The 18,577-nt window shown below is 51.9% G+C and overlaps 1 protein-coding gene across 2 annotated transcripts in view; it reads right to left on the bottom strand.

The window, feature by feature from the left end:
• Window positions 1-18,577, bottom strand: part of Hpcal1 (hippocalcin like 1) — a 106,549-nt gene that overhangs the window by 12,557 nt on the left and 75,415 nt on the right. For both annotated transcript variants that reach the window (XM_057790655.1, XM_057790663.1), the window contains exon 2: window positions 11,473-11,560. The gene's annotated coding sequence lies outside the window, so the exon portion shown is untranslated. The remainder of the gene's footprint in view (window positions 1-11,472; window positions 11,561-18,577) is intronic.

Below are 18,577 nucleotides of genomic sequence, written 5' to 3' on the forward strand. Positions count from 1 at the left end.
CAGAGGATGCTGGGAGACGATGGAGGCTCCAGCGAGAACTGGACAGAGATTCCAGCATAAGGGGTCTCACTCGGCTCAGCTGGGGGTTTGGCTGAGCCGTCCCACTGAGGAAGACAGGAGATGCCTGTCCACATGAGGCGGGCTGTGACTAGAGCCAGGCTCCATCCTTTGGGCTGGACTCGATCATCCTGGGTCCCTTCCCTGCCAACATCCTGAATGGCAGTGAGTTTCCAAGTGCACTTAGCTGGTATCATCCGCTGAAGCTCCTGGCCAGCGAAGTGGCTGCCATAGCCACATCACAAGATGGCCTCCTAATGCTCACTTCCACGAAACGGTTAAGTGGAGCCCACAAATGCTGGCAGCTTCACACTTACTTCCTGGTACTCATTCACAGGCTCCTAACAAAGACCTGAATAAAATATTTAATACAAAAGACCTCATTTTAGCTCTCTTGGAGGCACTCAGGCGGCGGCAGCCGAGGATGTTAAATGGGCTCGGTGCCGCGTGCCCCATGACCCTCTGTTCTTCATTAAGCAACCGAGCCAGCCTTATTGATGTTCAGCTGTCTGGGAAAATACCTGGCAAAATACAAACCCTTCTGCAGGGACAGAGCATCACTGTGGAAGCTTCCCAGAAGGAGGACCCACCGAGCCCCGGCCATCAGATGAACCCAGGCTTCATTGATCAGACAGCCCTGCTTTCATCTTTTAGGGGGTGAGGGATGAGGGTCCTTGGGAAGAACACAGTCACCTTCTATTTGGCTTAAAACACTTCATATTCTACTAGGGCTTCTAGCAGACAGACAGCAGCCTTCTTAGAGCATGGAGGACATGGAGTCCAAATTGACTTCACCGTAATGGAAATTGGGGGAGGGAGCTAACAGTTCCTACACCCTCTCCCTGGGTCTCTGTTCTGCCCTCCCCCCCCCCCCCCCCCCCCCGCTCTTAATGTCTTTAACACACTGAACTGTGAAGTAAAGGAAAGTAAACAAGCAGCCGGGGAGCTCTATGAAAACGCAGGTCAATAAGCCTTGCTGATGGTGTTCTGCTGATTGCCCAGAGAGGTCTTTGGGAAGCCAGTGCTCCAGTGTCCCATTAGCCACAGCTGAACGCTGGCTGGAAACACGAGTGGCACTTCCCTCCACTGCTGAAAGTGCTTCCATCAGTCAGCCTGCTAAAGCTCAGGGCTGCTAGACAGACGCTGGAGGAAGATGGTGGGGACTGGGTACAAAATCCTGAGGACGTCAACTATGCTCTTCCACATGGTGACCCGCAGATGAATGTTCCTCCTGTTGATGACCCCGTCTTGGGAGTGATTCATTTTCCAGAACAGCTTGGACCCAGGTCCTGTTTTTCTCCAGATAGGCAGGTGAGACTCCACCCCCCCCTCCCCATATTGCAGCTCTCTGCAGAGTGGCAATCACCTGCCCTGATAAGGGTAACAGAAGATGCACTGAGGCCTGACGGACACTAGAGGGCGCAGGATAGCAGAGTAACACCCGTTTCTATCTCCAAACCAGGCAAGACAGCATAGTGGGTCTAAACCATCAACCTGTGGTGACCCCAAGGTGTCAAATGACCCTTTTACAGGGGTTGCCTAAGACCATCCTGCATATCAGATATTATGATTCATAGCAGTAGCAAAACTACAGTTATGAAGTAGCAACTGAAAGTAATTTTATGGTTGGGGGGGTCGTCACCATAGTACAAGGAACTATATTAAAGGGTCATAGAGGTTGAGAATCACTGTTCCAAACTCATACAGGCCTGCAGGGTAAAATATACAGGATTTGGGCCTGTTTGGAATATAATGGGTTAAATCAAGCAGGTTGTGGACATTGCTCATCCCCGTTTCTTTCCTCTTTCCATGTGGTTGTAGGAAAATCTCATATTACATATGCATATAGCTGTCCACTTCTGGTGGACAGTACTGGGCAGCACCAAGCGATGGTACTGGCGACTCTGGAGCTAATGCCGCCAGACAGATTTTCCCCGTCCATTAGCACCCTACGGTGGCCTGTGCCATTTCGCTCGCTGACGCCATGTGTGAAAGATAATGTGTTTGCATCTCAGTCCTTATCAGGTCCACAGCCCTAGCTTGTGGGGACCTCTTAGGGAAGCCAGCTGCAAGGGACTGAAGCCCAGTCAGAGGCAGAGAGCTGCAGTAAGAGGCTCCTGCCTCTCCCGAGTGACAATAGTCACCCTGTGAGGTCTAGGGGAGGCAGGGTGTTGTGGGTACCCAGATGCAAAGCCAACCTGCCACCAGAGTCACAGAGCCAGGTCTCAGCTGGAGCTGCTCCAGGTCAGGGCTTGTCACTGCAAACTCTTCCTGACTCCTGAGCCATTTCCCAGGGGTTCATACTCTCAACTCCCCCAAAACCTCAGTGATTATAAGAAAAAGGGAGGCAAGGCTAGCAAGATGGCTCCTCGGGTAAAGGCCCAAGTCACCAACCCTGAGGAACCTACATGTGGGAAGGAGAGAACAGAATCCTCCAAGTTGTCCTCTCGTACATATACTGCGACACTTGGCCATCACACACGAACTGATACATAAATGTCACCCTTAAACAGCCAAGGGGAAGTGTAATGTCAGAAAGTGAAAGGGGCAGCTGACAAGGCTTCATGGGAAGCTCCACCCTGCGCCACTCCACCTCCCTTCCCCTGCACTCTCCCACCTGAGTTAGGGAACAGGAAGAGGTGGAGAAAAAGAAAAGGAAACCCCCAAGAGGAAACTGCCACCATAACAGGAAGAGGGCCCTGCGGGTGGCTTCTCCTCCTGGGTCACACCCACTCCAGCCTCCCAGGAAGCTCCTACTCCCCTGCTGCACTCAGATACAAACATCTCTCAGTCCCTGGGGGGCAGGTTTCCCAGACTCCACAATCACTGTCCACAGCACCATGATGGGACTTGCTACCTTCTCTCAGCACCTAGACTTTTAGGGCATCATTTGTTTGCTTTTCTCCCCATTAGACCCTAGTAAGTTTCAGCCCCAGGACCTTTGCATGGACAGTCCTCCACCACGGCGCCCCTTCCTGTCTGTATCAGAGAATTTCTTCAGCATTGGGGCTGCTTCCTGGGAAGCCTCTAGGATTCATGCACATGTATGCACACGCACATGCATGCATGCTTGCCCCATTAGCATGTGCAGAGCACAGAGGTTGACATCAGGGTGTGTTTTTTTTTCCTTTTTAAAAATAACTTTTTATTTCTATTCATGTGTATGTCTGTAGGACACATGCTCAGAGAGGCCAGGAGATGAGGTCAGAGCCCTGGAGCTCGAATTACGGGCAGCTTATAACTGCAGCGTATGAGTGCTCTCTACCTCACTGTGGTTTTGTCCCCTCAACCCCCCCCCCCACCACGACACCTCACATTTTTTAGTCAGGGCTCTCTGAACCTCGAGATGACTATGTACTGTTTTGTCTAGACTAGCTGACCAAGCCCCCCCCCCCCCCCGTCTCCATCCTCCAGTGCCGGGCTCACAGAGCATGGTACCCAGGAAATGAAGGACTCTTCCCACCCTCCCAAGCGCTCCAGCACGTGTGACCTCCAGGATTAGGGACTCAGGAAGGAATGTTGAGGGACAAGGGTGACAAAGTGGCCTCTTCAGATGTGCAGTTACAAGAAGGCACATTCTGGTTTGGTCTTCTAGAAACCTCCACTCGCTGGCACGGACACAGCAGGGAGACACTCAGTGGCATGTGTCACACTAGGAGATGGCTCACTAGTCAGATGTGGCTGTCCCTTTGATTGGACAATCCAGGTATGGGGTCCCAAGTAAGGCTTCCTGCTCCTTCCCATGAGGTTATCATCAAGGAGCTCTGGGTGCTGGCTGGACTGCTTCTGCATGGGACCAGTGGGACATCTGGGCACTTAGTTACCAGCAGGGGGGGAGGGGAAGACAAAGACCAGTGTGTAAGCGCCAGGGTCAAATCTAGGGAGAGTGTACTGCTCTACAGCATTTAAGAGTGGCCCTGTGAGGAAGTGACAGAATCTGGCTAACTAATGTGGAACACAACCAAGAAGATGACCAGCCCAGTCACACCTGGAACTAACTGGCAATGGGAAGAGCTGGAAAGACATGGAAGGTAAGGCATGTCCAGCCCCCGACTTTCCTTCCTAATGGCCAGCTTTATAGAAAAGAAACCTTGGCGGATTAGCTAGTCAAAAAAAGCTCAGGACCCCAGCGATGCTCAACTGCATAGTGGAAGCTCAAGGCTGAGCCACAGGAACAAACATCATATAGACACAGTCTTACTCCCGGGGACTGAGTATAAATAAGCTGTGAATCACCCCGTCCCACAATCCTTGTTTTTGAGACAGGGTCTCGGGTATCCCAGGCTGGACTTGAACTGGACCTGAACTTCTGAGCCTCCTGCCTCCATTTCCCGAGGGTTGGGATTAGAGCCATGCACCACCGTATCTGTTTGGTGCAAGCATGCTACCAATAGCCCAAATCCCAGCCTATTCTCCCTCCGCTTCTCCTGACAGCCTTTCTACACAGCCCAGGCCAGCCTTGAACTTGAGAGCCTCCTCAGTCCACTGAGATCAGCGGTGCACAGCATGCTTTGTGTGCTCTTTTGAAGGGCGTGTAAGACCGCAAGCTGGAGATGGGCAGAGACCTCGGTTTCCTCCCCCCAGCCCCTCTGCAGGTGGAAGCCTTGTGTAGTCAGTTCTGGTGGGAAGAAGCTAGCAGAGGCCTCTCTGTCTTGCTGCCCAGCACCCAGGCTCACGTCGGCACACTAGGCTTGGTGCAGAAGGTTCTTTGGGGATCCTGGGTCGGCTGTGGAAAGACTCACACATGGATTCCTGAATGGGTGGGATGATAGTTCATATCAACGATGCTCTGAGGCTGGAGGCCCACAAGAGCCTTTCCCTAGGGGACAAGGGAATGGGACAGGTCTTCCAGGATGGGTTCTATGTAGCTAGTGACTTAGGCTGCCCTGGCCAGAGGCCAGCACCAAACACTCCTGGGAGGGCCTAGAAGGAATCCCAGGGCGCTGAGCCAGGCCTAGCATCCAGCAGGGCAGAGTACCTCTCATGGCTCCTGACCAAGCCTTTCTAAAGGGGACTGTGGTTCACTGTGCCAGGCCACCACAGAGCATGCAGGCTTGGTTGCTAGGTCAGTCCCTGCTGGCCATTTGCTCCTGGCTGGCTCAACTTCTCTGACTCCCATCCTCCCAACTGTAAACTGAGAGGGAGGTCCCTGCCTGTCGAGTTTACAGTGTAACTATTTCTATGACAGGAAGGGAAGTGGAAGCTACAAGGAGACGGAGACAAACCGAAACGCCAGGCAAAAGAATGGTGGTGGAAATGGCTGGGCTTTGCCTGGGTCGATCCCAGGCTCGGTCAGCGAGCTCCATCAGAGTACTGAGCAGCACGGGCGGGAAGCCTCAGGCCGGGAAAAGCTCCTCTTGCTGGTCATATCTAGTGCAGTGGCATTAAAAGCTGTGTCCCGTGCTGGCAGAGAGCCTGGGGTCACAGTGATCTGGACACATCCCTGGGGTGGAGCCATTGATGTTCTAACTTGTGTACTTCAGAGAGGAAATGAGGGGAAAGGAAGGAAGGACGCAGCCAGGCAAACAACAGGGCAGGGACTGTGGAGGCTCACACTGGCTAAGGGGAAGGTTAGTACAGGTCCCAGGCATCAAGGGTTTGCCTGGCACAGCGATGGGGCTCCAGGAGGAAGAAAGCCCCTTCTCTAATGTTAGGGTGTGTGCTGGAAACCCCATGACCACTGTTTGGGAATGGGTCCCTATTGTGAGGGATAGGGGCCCTCAGTACACATCGCAAAGCCTCTCTCACACACACACACACACGCGCGCGCGCGCGTGCTCCCCTCACACAGTGATGTGTTGCCCCACTGACTACCCAAAGGTCCCCATCCCTCCTTGCCCCAGTGACAGTCCAGGAGATACAACTGTCAGGAGGAGTCCCCAGAACACCAGGTCGGACTGGGTAGGATTTCCTCCTGGAAACTCACTACTCTGACAAGAATGAGTTCACTCATTCACACACGCACTCCTTCCTCTGCTGTTTCTCCCATTACCAAAAGTGCATAGATTTGGCCTGAATCTTGGGCAGATGGGGAAATGCTGACTGGTGGAAGAGGAATTTCCAGAGGGAGCCACGGTGTGCTCAGCGGCAAATGGCAGGAAAGAGAGAGAGTGGAATGTGTTACCTGGGGTGCATCAACCTTGGGGGCATGCATGGGGTAAGACTGAGTTTTCTCCTGGGGTGCAGGCGCCCCTCACAGCTCTTAAGTTCCAGGAGCTTGTAGGCACAGGTTTTGGGACCAAAGGTCTCTGTGTCTGCTCTGGGCCTGTTACTTCTCCAGGCACACTGAGGGGTGCAATGAATGACTCACAATATTTACTCAACAGTAACAGAATTGGCATAGAACAACATGGAACAGTCTAGAACATACTAGGACAACCCGGAACAGTCTAGAAAAGTGCAGAACAATGTGAAAAGTGAATGAATGAGGGAAGTGAGGAGGGGAAGAGAGGGAAAGAGGAATAAATACCATCAAACCCAAGGCCTTCAGATTCCTTTCTTGAAGGTTGGTTCAAGTTTACAGTCTGGGTGAAAAACACAACCACAAAGCTACTGGAATGTATAGTTGTTTGTAACGACAGATTAACACGCCCATACTAGCCCGGGTACCCTGATCATTGCCAGCCTCGGAAAGGTCTGGGAAGGCTTCCCTTGACACTCTTACTGCCCTCCAGAGGCTTCCGGCCAGTTCTGTCCCTGAGCAGGTGGATCCCAGCTATAAAATGTGTCCTGTCCACAGTGAAGTCTTCTAAGGTACTGAGAAGCCAATTTCCTGTCTAGACTCCCATGTCCCTTTCTCGTGTCCCTCCTGTCCGGGAGGTTCACTGTTCCCCGCTGACAGAAGAAAGCTACATCCCCCCCCCCCCCCACACACACACACTTGAGTGAGATTCCCAACTCCTAGCTCCCCAGTGAACTGGAGCAGTCTGAATTCATGCGCCTCAAGTGAATGGGCTTTGACCATATTCTAATAACATGCCTTGGGGTAGAGGCTAACAAAGAAGAAATGTCACCTTAAATGTTATGGCTGTGTGTTAACACATGGCTCTGTCCTCAGGGCAAGGGACCCTGGTGATAGGTGGTCCCCAGAGGAGCTTGTAGACTGGGGGCCGTAAGCATAGCTCCCCTACCCACTTCACAAACTTGGGTTTTGTTTGATTTTTTTAAGCTCAGAAGAAAACCTCTGGGGAACCACCTCAGCAGCTGTTTGACTCACCTCTAAGGTCTCGGAGGAAATAAAATCAGTAATCCATGCTCATTAATACATCACCACTCCCCCCCCCCACCCCAGCCTCAATTCTTACAGATAACACTAGGTGGAGTGAGCTGTGCCTGCAGACCTCAGGGACCCTAGCAGCCACACTTGTGAACCCAGTTAGGAAGACATTTTGAGAAATTATGTAGGCAGCTCAGAAAAGCCACCTTTGGCTACTTTTGGAAACTCTGGGAAAGTAACTGCTGAGGTACCTATTTAACATATGGAAGTGGACCTGGTCATCAGGTACTTCCAGCAGCCTGCAGTCGCTACCTGTCACAGGGCCCTTCAGGTTGGCATGCTCGGCCCCCTACCCTCAACTTCTCCAGCCCAGAGGCTGGCCGTCCTTATTTAATCCGCCATTTTGGTTCCCAGTCCTTTTGTGGTCTACCCTTTACCTCCTGGCCTCTTGGTCTATCTCTTCCCTCCCCACCCACTTCTCAAATGACTGGTTTGGGGTGACTTTCAATCTGGACTCTCCCAGATGTCCCTCCTCTGGCTATCTTCTTCCTCACACGTATGGTAAGCCTCCTCCACCACATCCAGGAGCAGTCATGTCCTTCCTTCAGATATCACAGGGCCAGATGCCACAGGTTCTGCAAGTAACCTGGGAGCCATGCCCGAACCTGACCGTGAAGGCCCAGTAACAGGCTTTAACTGAATACCTACTGTATGAAACCCCAGGACAGAGCCGGGAGATGCATGGCTGTTGGTTGCACTGGAGAGACCTGGGCCCTCTCCTTCTGTGTGGAGCCCATGCCTGTCCTGCCAGGTCATATCCAGTCAGGTGGTGGGCGAGGGTGGCAACACAGAGGTTGAATTTCAAGATGAACCAACTGCCCTGCCCCTACCCCCAGGGCACAAGGCTGGGTTCCAGTTCCCCAGGGCACAGCTGGGACTGATCTTATGACCAATTAACATACAACCAAACACAGGAAGGCCACAGTAATTGTTTCACTGTGGAGGAAGGAAGTCAGGGAGGGACGGAGGGAGGGAACAGGCTGCCTGGGTCCTCCTTTAGGTCCCAGAAGATCCAGCCACTGATGGGGGCTCTGTGGCCCACAAGTACTGTCCTCACCCACTCAGACTTTTGTGCCTGCCCACCCCCACCACGGCCCCTGCCTCTTCTTTGAAACAGGATCTCATTTTTCCCAGATAGGCCTCCACTGTGCTATGGAGTTGAGAATGATCTTGAATTTCTGATCCTCCTGCCTCCACCTCCGGAGTGCTAGGATTACAGGTCTGTGCCAGTTCAGAAGGGATGGAACCCATGTAGCTTCACACATGCTACACAAACACTCTGCCAACTGAGCTCTGCCTCAGCCCGTCCTTTCTGAGCCATAGTCTTAACTCTAGCCAGAGGGTGGGCACCCTGGAGATCCCGACAATTGCCACCAAGCAAACATTTAAGTGTCTCCTGTGATCTCAGTATTTCCAGTTTGAAAATTGACATACTGCGTTGTAGAGGTCCAAGACCATTCAAAAGATCAGCTAGAGAGGGATGTGAAACCTGGGTCACCCCAGGAACTCAGGGACATGTGCCCAGGGTGAGCCAGGGGAGGGGCAAGGGGAAGGATGGATGTGGACCCCACCTGGAGAGGTCAGGATGTAAGTGGGAGGTGTCTGACTGGCTCAGCTCTGGCTGGGAAAATCCAGCCGTTCTGTATACGGGTGGTGTCCCACAGTGCACCTTGTTCTGTCTTAATAGGGTCACTGAGTCCAGGTGACTGGAGGTTGAATTGTTCTCCAACTGGCCAAGAGCCAGGCTGGCCTTGCTTACCAGAGGCCCTGTTCTAAAGTAGGTACACAAAAAGGACAGGGGGCAGCACCCCCGCCCCTCTGACAGTGGTTTCCATCCCTACGAGAATTCCACGATAGGGTCCAAAGTGCACTGTCGTGTGTGTGTTCTCACAACTGCTCACACTGTTCTCCAGGCACGACCTCCCCCAGCAAAGTTGGAGAGGACACCCAGAGGAATTGATACTGCCAGGTCATTGTTGCCCTAAAAATAAGCCGCGACTCTGAACACAGGAAAGATTTCCCTTCTCTATACCCTGCCCTGTAACTGTGAGGGTCCCCATGGGTGGGGTCCACCCCAGGAAGGTCACGGTGATCTGCGATGTCACCTGAGGTAGGGATCATCACGGAAGAGACCAGCCTAGTGGCTTGCTCCTATAGCACAGCCAGTCTCCAGCCATTCCCCTACCAGCTAGTGGTTCCCCACCTTCCTAATGCTGCACCCCTTTAATACAGTTCATGTTGTAGTGACCCTCCAGACAAAATTATTTTCATTGCTACTTCATAACTGTAAGTTTGCTACTGTTATGAATTGTAATGTCAATATCTGATATGCAGGAAGCCGGACATCCGACTCCAAGGGGGTTGCGACCCCACAGGTTGAGAATCGGTGTTCTAGATGCTGCTGCCAGCCACACAGGCCTCTGTGAGCGGCGTTGATCTTTGAAACCTGTAAGAGATCACGATCTACGCCTAGGGCTGTCGTTCAGTCTAAGGCGAGCTTCAAGCTGGGCTGTACCCCTCTCCTCATTGAGTCTGTGACTCGTACCTCCCCACCCCCACACAGGTCCTTCCACGGCTTCTATGTCCATTTTGACAGCTGCTGCTGGGCCTTTGCTCCCAAGCCTTCACAGTCACATCTCTTGAGGCCCAAGTGGAAGATTTTATCCAAAAGGGAAGCCTCAACACGCAGCTTCTTGCCCTAACTCTCTTTCCAACTTAATTTTTTTCCTCTTTCCATATTAAAATGAGCTTAAGGTCCCAATTTTAACTCTGCTTTCCTTTGCCATTGGAGGTCACAGCCCGCAAGCTCGCTGGGGACAGAACATATTCTCAATAAATGGTGAGCCTGTGTGTGTGTGCTGCCTGCCAGGGTGGGCAGCCAATGAGGAGGCTGTGCCCCAGGCCTGTTGTACAGGATTTCCTCCACAGAGTGGGAACGGAGGAGGTGTCTGTCCATCCTTGGGGCGGTGGGGGGGTCTTCCCATGGGTATCCTCTGACCCCATGCCTGACACCATGGCAAAGTTCTGACATCACCTTAGAACTAATCACCTGACCCAGACTCTCCTCATTGAATTCAGGGGTGTGTGCATCAAATACCAAGGGGCCTCAGGATGAGAAGAGATCCCACGGGCTCTAACTCCCGTTCGTCTGACTTTTGTGTCTGTCCCAGCGTCCAGACATCAGTTCCCAGGCTTGGCAGGACCCTGCCATGTCCCTGTGTGCTTGTGGCATCTGGAGTCAAAGACCCCGGGCCTGGGAGCACGTATGTAGATGGTGCTCAGTCATGCAGATTTGGGCAACTGCTTCTCTGCCCTCCACATGCCATTATGTCTATCGAGAGGACCCACAGACCCGCCTTCCCAAGGCAGAGGCTCCTTTCTGGGTATTTCCTTCGGACAGAGTGTACAGGGGATGTGGGGGAGCAAGTGATAGGCAGCAGGAGATGAAGGCAGGAAAAGTTACTCCACCCACAGGAAGTCCCAAGGACACCCTGTGCTTGATGCTAGGGGAGCTTGGGTGTCTGGGGGAGGGGGAACCCAGCCACACCCAGGTCTGCTGGGAGCTGGCAGCCCAAGTTCCTGGGGAGCTGTATCTACCAGAGCCACATGGAAGTACCACTTGACATCGTCCCCTGCATTTTGCAAGAATCTCGATACACATGACCTCTCAAACAAAGGTGGTGACACTGGCCACACAGTTAAGGCCTGGTTCATTCTGAGGATAATTTCAAGGCGCCCTAACCCGTCCCTTCTGGGTGCTGTTCCTCTTCTGAGGAATGGCCTGGGGGAAGGCAAGGGAGAAGGAGGACTTGGCATATAGGGTGCAAAGGAAAGGGAAGATAAGAAGAACCTCAGGAGAGAGATGCCTCTGTTCTCCATCCTGTACTTTTAAACAGAGCTCCCAACTCTGCTCCCTGGACAAGCTCACAGGCGCAAACACCGGCACACACGATGCTCTCAGAGACTAAGAAGAGAGCCAAACCCGGAACCCAAAAGGGTTCTTCTTGCCTCCCAGCCTCAGTTTCCCGACTTGTCCCCTGAGAGCACTGGGTAGATTGTCCCCACAGTTTCTACAAGAGCCACCCCTTCTACCCACAGCCCTAACCATCTGCAGGCCCACTGGCCTCAGGGTCACTTACCTAGGGCCAAGTGGAGGCCAAGAGTGAGCACAGGTCAGAACTGCTGGGGGCTGATGCACAGGCTTGACCGGGCTGCTAGACCATGCCCCTGGAAGAGAAGACCATAGGTCACGTGGGACGCTGACATCTGGATGAACCCACACTGTTCCCTCCACTTGCACCCAAGCACGGCTGAGGGTGTGTGCATTCTCCCATTAACAGAAGCCTATGAGATGCTGCCTTCCCACCGCCCAGCTGGGGTTACATTATCCAAAACCAGTGTGAGCACCGGTTATGACCATGGCTCCCCAGTGCACAAACCTGGCTCAAAATATTAATTATAACTCAACTGGGTGACTCTGGACCATCAGAGATGCGGTTGTGTGTGGTGCCCTGCTTTCTGCCCCTTCTGGTCATTAGGAGGCCTGGTTGAACATCCAGGCTGGGTTGGATAGGCACAAAGGAGCATCCATGTCTGGCCCCCACCTGGGCTTTCCCAGGCTTCCTTCTCAAAGTCCCAGTTGCCCCAGTGAGGCCTCTCCGTCTCAGTGCAGCGTACACAGAAAATATTCTAATGTGCACATTGAATAAAAATACATCCTGGGACTGGAGAGATGGCTTGGCAGTCAAGAGCACTGACTGCTCTTAACGGAGGACTCGGGGTTCAATTCCCAGCACCCACAATGGCAGCTCACAACTGTCTGTGATTCCAATACCTGACACTCTCACACAGACCTACATGCAGGCAAAACACCAATGCACATTAAAACAAAAAACAAAACCAATACATCCCAACTCAGACAGCACACAAGCCCTCACCATCCGGAGTAAGGAAACACCCCATTAGCATCAAGAGTCACTCTGTCTTCCAGGACACCCAACACTCAACAACCAACTCCCCTGTAGAGGGCCAGCTCTGTAGGCCACATCGTTCTTCCCCATCTGGGGATTGGTGTCCCCTCCCAAGTGAACAGTATTATGGGAACATTCCTGAATAGTACCTCACTGAAATCTGTCCTCGTCCCCGGAGGTCCTCAGGACAGACCAAGGAGGAAGGCCCAATGTCACATCCATTCTCTTGAGGGGGAAACAGGCCCTTAGAGAAGCTGCTAACTGACTCAATAGCCAAGGGACAGCCAAGGATGGGACCTGGAAAGTCCTGTCACCTGAGCACAGCTTCAGTTTCCCCTCCAGGTCCATGGTCCGTCTATCTGCAGCAATGATCCCGTTCCTAAGTGCTTCCTGTACCAAGCTCCAGTCTACCTCAGTGTCTGAAGGACTGGGGGCTCCCTTGCTTTGCAGATGGGGGGGACTGTGCGTCTGCCCTCCTCCCATCCAGCCCGGCTAACTGGACACCACACAGTCAGGAATACGTCGGCTTCATTCTCTTGCTTCAATGCCCAGTCAGACGCTGCAGGCGCCTAGTACGCCATGCTTTACAAAGGAATAGCCCTGACCTCAGACTCAGCCCTAAAATTCAAGATCTGGACTAGAAAAGCCACACACTTCCCCCACAATATATGTGCACATTAGTGTGGGAATATACTCATTAGTGCAGGTGCCTGTGGAGGCCAGCAGGGGGCATCAGATCACCCAGAGCAGGAGTTACAGCCTCCCAACAGGGCAGGAACTGCACTTAGGTCAAAGGACAGAAGGGCTCTTAAGCAATGAGCCGTCTCTCCAGTCCCCTGGGCACAGCTGGCCCACACCCTACACCAGAATGAGATATCTGCCCCATCACTGTCATTGCTGTCACTCAGGCCCACAGCTTACACTAGCGTTCACGCTTTGAGCCACGTATTCCGGGTTCATGGGTGGGCGTGGAAGCATGTCTACTGTGTTGAATATGGGCTAGCTTCATCGACCTCAGCATCTCTTGTGCTCCACCTTGGCCATGCTTTTTCAAGGTGTTTCAAAGATCCCAGCCTCAATGACTTCCAAGAGTCCTGATTTGACTGACTTTCAGGGGGTCAAGACCAGGCTGATGGCAGAAAAGGGGAACCCTGTGAAAGGTCACCGGAACCCACAGCGTGGTGGCTGCAGCAGACCTTACCAGGCAGGTGTATAGTCAGTCACCATTTCCTCATTCTGCCTTCCCCACAACCTTGGCCAAGAGCCATGCTCCCAGGGTATTAATGAGGAGGGAGTGTCTCTGGGACATGCCTGTGTCATTCATGGCTAAGTGGAACACCCAAAATGCAAATCCTCAGCCCAGACCCCTGCTTCCTGCATTCACTGCCATTAACCAAGGGAACAGGGCATACAAGCTATGAGCTCACACAATCATGATACTTGCACAAAAATGGAAAGAACTAGAAATCATTGCTAGGGGAAAAGAGTCAGGTTCAGAAAGGTGTGTGTGTGTGTGGTGCTGGTGGTGATGGGGTGTATGTATGTGTGAGTATGACTAGAAAGGGGAGCCCAAGAGGGAAAGGGATCCAAGGAAGGGAAGAAGTGGGGTACATGTCAGGATACACAGGACATGAAAGGGAAGAAGTGGGGTACATGTCAGGATACACAGGACATGAAAACAGAAAGTGCTAAGCAAGAGAAGGAAGGGAACCAGCTGGAGGGGGCGGGAGGCAGAGAGAGGGCAAAGGGGAACACATGAGAAACATGAGAACAATGGACAATGGCACATGTGTGTGATGGTGACCTTGAGACAATGGCACATGTGTGTGATGGTGACCTTGAGAGACCCACTTTGAGAAAACCAAATACTTTAGATGTTAACCGAAAAAGTTTAGAGATTCAGGCTGGAGAGTGCTCAGTGGTTAAGAGTGTATATACTGCCCTTGCAGAGGCCTGAGCTCTGTTCCTGGCAGCCATGACAGACAGCTCACAAATGCCTGCAACTCCAGCTCCAAGGGGGATCTGACGCCCCCTTTTGGATTCCACAGGCACCTGCACTCAGGTTCACATACATACACACATACTTATATCTATATACACATAAAAATTAAACAATGAGTCTTAAAAGATTGTCTTAATTTTTAAAAAAGTTACTATAGGATGCAGTGAACAAGCACCCCACCTCCTTTTAGGGGTGTGGATATGTGAGGGGTGGTCCCCCTCTCTCAGTCTGCCACCTCTCAGCTCCTGAGACACTGCACCATTAGTATCTGTGATGGCTAATCTTTTTTTAATTAATTAATTTATTTCTTTATTAAAGATTTCTGCCAATGTGATGGCTAATCTTGACTATCAGCTTGACTGGATCTGTGGTCAACACACATCTTTGGGTGGGTGAGTCTATAAGGGTGCTTTTTGGCAGACTGACTCAAGGGGCTGAGACCCTCCCCGGGAGTGGGCAACATGGACACAAGGGCAGCCTACGCCCGCCCGTCTGCCTGCCCTCTTCACTGGCGAGCGTGTGTACCCTGGTTCCGATGCTGTCTCTATCCCTCACTCATCAGAGCCCAGGCTTTTGGCCCCTGGGCATACTGAAGGCCAGAAGCTCTCCAGAAACCTTGACACCTTCAGAACCAGTCTGAGACTGTTAACACATCCAGGTCAGTGTCCTGAGCAGAAAGGGCTCTCAGTGTATGGCCAGCCACTGTTGGACTACACTGTCCTATAGTGTAAGCCAGTCTAAAGCCCTCTTGGTGAGATGCATCCATTCTATCAGCACTGTGCCTCTAGAGCAGTGGTTCTCAACCTATGGGTCACGACCCCTGGGGTTGGCGAATGACCCTTTCACAGGGGTTGCCTATCAGATAGCCTGCATAACAGTGTTTACATTATGATTCCCAGCAGTAGCAAGATTACAGTTTTATGGTGTGTGTGTGGGGGGTTGCCACAACCTGAGGAACTGTATTAAAGGGTCGCAGTGTAGGAAGGCTGAGAACCACAGTTCTCAAGAGCCTCGACTAATAAAGCACTTGGCTCTCAGCTGCAGGGGCCTGCGTTGTTCAGTGACAAAAGCCCACCATCGCCAGCCTTCTGGGAACAGCTCTACATGACCACCAGGGGACCACATGCCAATCACAGCTCACTAAAGAGGATGACTCCCAACCCAAGAAAGCACTTTGTATCAGCCATCCCTGTCCCCTAGAGAGGTTCCCAAGCTTAAAGGGAACCTGCTGGGTCAGGGCAGGCCCAGGGGAAGTTCTTTCAAATAGGCCTAGTCAGTGAACGACCTTGGGCACACCCCGTGACCTCAGCCACAAAGGCTGTGGAGCCACACAGAAGGGATGGCACGTCACTAGTAGCCTGGCTGAAGCTGCTGTCCTGCTGAGAATCAAGAATTCAAGAACATCACCAAGGCCAGCTGGACTGGGTCTGAAAAAGCATGGGATAAAACCGGATTCGCTGAACATAACAGACAATGAGGACTGCTGAGAACTCAAGGACAATGGCACTGGGTTTTTTTTTTTTTTTTTTTTTTTTTTTTGGTTTTTCGAGACAGGGTTTCTCTGTGGTTTTGGAGGCTGTCCTGGAACTAGCTCTGTAGACCAGGCTGGTCTCGAACTCACAGAGATCCACCTGCCTCTGCCTCCCAAGTGCTGGGATTAAAGGCGTGCGCCACCACCGCCCGGCAATGGCACTGGGTTTTGATCCTACTGCACGTACTGGCTTTGTGGGAGCCTAGGCAGTTTGGATGCTCACCTTCCTAGACCTGGATGGAGGTGGGAGGTCCTTGGACTTCCCACAGGGCAGGGAACCCTGACTGCTCTTTGGGCTGCTGAGGGAGGGGGAGTTGATTGGGGAAGGGGGAGGGAAATGGGAGGCGGTGGCAGGGAGGAGGCAGAAATCTTTAATAATTAAATAAAAAAGAATTCAAGAGCAGAGAACACTCACTGTGGAGGGTGCCAACAGACAAAGGCTATTTCATTCACACAGCAATGATCCACAGCCAAGGCCTGAGTTTGTATGAGCCGGAGCATGGCCTGGCTCCTCTTTAGTTTCTGGAAATCTCCCAGACAAGATCACTAAGTGTTGCTTCCAATGAAACATCCTGGTGGCGAAGCCACCTTTGTGACCCATCAGGCTGCCGTTCTGTCTGGTGTAGCTCAGGACCACATTCAACTCCTTAACATCCCTTAGGAGGTGTAGTTTCAGGGCCGCCAAAATCAGACAGAAGACTGCTCACACATAAGGGAGCATTTCTCTTTCTGACTTATTTAGCTTGTGTATGTATGTGTGTACATTCACATGTGTGAATATGGGCACGTTTGTGCCATGGTGCACGTGTGCATAGTCAGAGAAACTCAGGTGCTGGCCCAGGCCTTCCACCTTACTTAAGGTGAACCTACACACTAGGCCAGGCTCACTGACCTGTGAACTTTGGGGATTCTCTTGTTTCCTCGTAGGAACGCTAGGACTGCACATGCTCACGACTGCATCGAGCTTTTCATATGTGTTCTGGGAACTCAAACTCAGTCTCTATGATTGTACAGCAAACACTCTATCTTCCTAGCCACCTCCACAGCCCTGCTTCTCCTTGTAGCAACTCTTGTTCTTTTTAATTGATTTTTGTTTGTTTTTTTTTTGTGGGGGGGTTCAAGACAGGGCTTTTCTGTGTAGCTTTGGCTGTCCTGGAACTTGATCTGTAGACCAGGCTGGCCTTGAACTCACAGAGATCCACCTGCCTCTGCTTCCTGAGTGCTGGGATTAAAGGCACTGCTGCCTGTAAGTCCACATTTAAGATTTCCCTCTCAGGGAGAGCGTTTCCCTACTGGGCATGAGGTCCTCAATTCAGTTTTCAGCTTCATAAAACCAGACATGGTGGCACACAGCCATAATCTCACCATTTGACAAGGGGGAAGAGCAGGAAGATCACAAGCTCAGAAGCCAGTCTGGGATACAGAAGAACCTGTCTCAAACAAAAACTCTTTTCGATAAACTCCAAGTCTGTTTCTATGCTGCCTTGTGCTGAAATTCTTTGCTGGGGGAAGTCAAGGATCTGCCTGTACCTGAACAGAGGTCCCTACAGGATAATGAACCTCTTAAAGACACCGTGTTCGACTGTCTTCTGTTCTGCTATAACTAACAAGACTAGGGAAGTTAGAAGAATTTCCGAGGAAGATCCCCCATCCTGCCCCCCACCATCCCTTCCAGCCAGCACGGATCCCACGTTTCCTTGCAGCAGGCCCTCCATTCCAGAGACCCTCAAGGCTGCTTGTGAACACTCCATTAACTTGAATTGCAAATTTCTTCCTGGCCCTATCATTCAGCCACAGGGGCTCCCTGGCTTTCCAGTGAGAGATAAAGATTGCAGTCATTGCTGGAGACAGACTCGAGGAGCAGAAGTCATTAGGCGGGAATAATTATGAGGAGCTATGTCTGGCGGATCCTGATTTCTGTCTGCGACTGTCTCACAGATTGTTGAGTCTCTTCCTCTGAAGGAGCGATGGGTGAGTCATGCAGAGCCCGGGGTGCACAGGCATCGGGCAGGAAGGAGCCTTGTGTGGAGCTGCTGTGGAGCAGGGCAGGGCTGCTGCACCAGAGCCCAGTCTCTCGCAGGGAGTTTTCCACACTTCCCCTTTTCTGTGGGAGCCCAGCACTTTGTGCCTGGCAGACCTAAGGCCGGCTGTGGCCAAGCTTGACCCATCTATCTAGGTCCACAGAGCGGGGACAGATGGAGGGGAAGGGGACAGGCAGAGAGAGCAAGGAGACCCTCTGGCCAGCTCAGAACCTTGTCCCCAGTGGGTGGCCCCAACCTGTTATTCCAGTTCTTGATGTGATAATGACACTTCCTAATTGTAAGTTTTTAAAAGTTAAAATTATGTGAGTTAGTGCACACACACATACACACACACACACATAGCACGTAGGAAAAACTCAATGATAACAACTCTGGAAGGGTTTGGGGAGTTTAGGCCAACCGAAAAGGGACACAGCTGAGTGTGTGGTGGCACAGGCCGGTCATCCCAGCACTCAGGGTAGGACTGTGAATATGGCCAGCTCAGGCTACAAAGCAAGACCCGTATTATGGTCTTGTCAGGTATTTGGTCACTGCAATGAGAAAATGAGCTAATATCATTTGTCAAGAAAAAAGAAAAGGCACAAGCGGACTCAAGGAATGAAGAGGTTGAATAAGCAATGAGAAAATTCCCCACAATGAAAAGCCCACACCCAAATGGCTTCATGCCAGAACTGTAAAGAGCTGAAGTTTTTTTTATCA

Source organism: Chionomys nivalis, chromosome 1 (assembly GCF_950005125.1).
Source record: "Chionomys nivalis chromosome 1, mChiNiv1.1, whole genome shotgun sequence".
NCBI lineage: Eukaryota > Metazoa > Chordata > Mammalia > Rodentia > Cricetidae > Chionomys > Chionomys nivalis.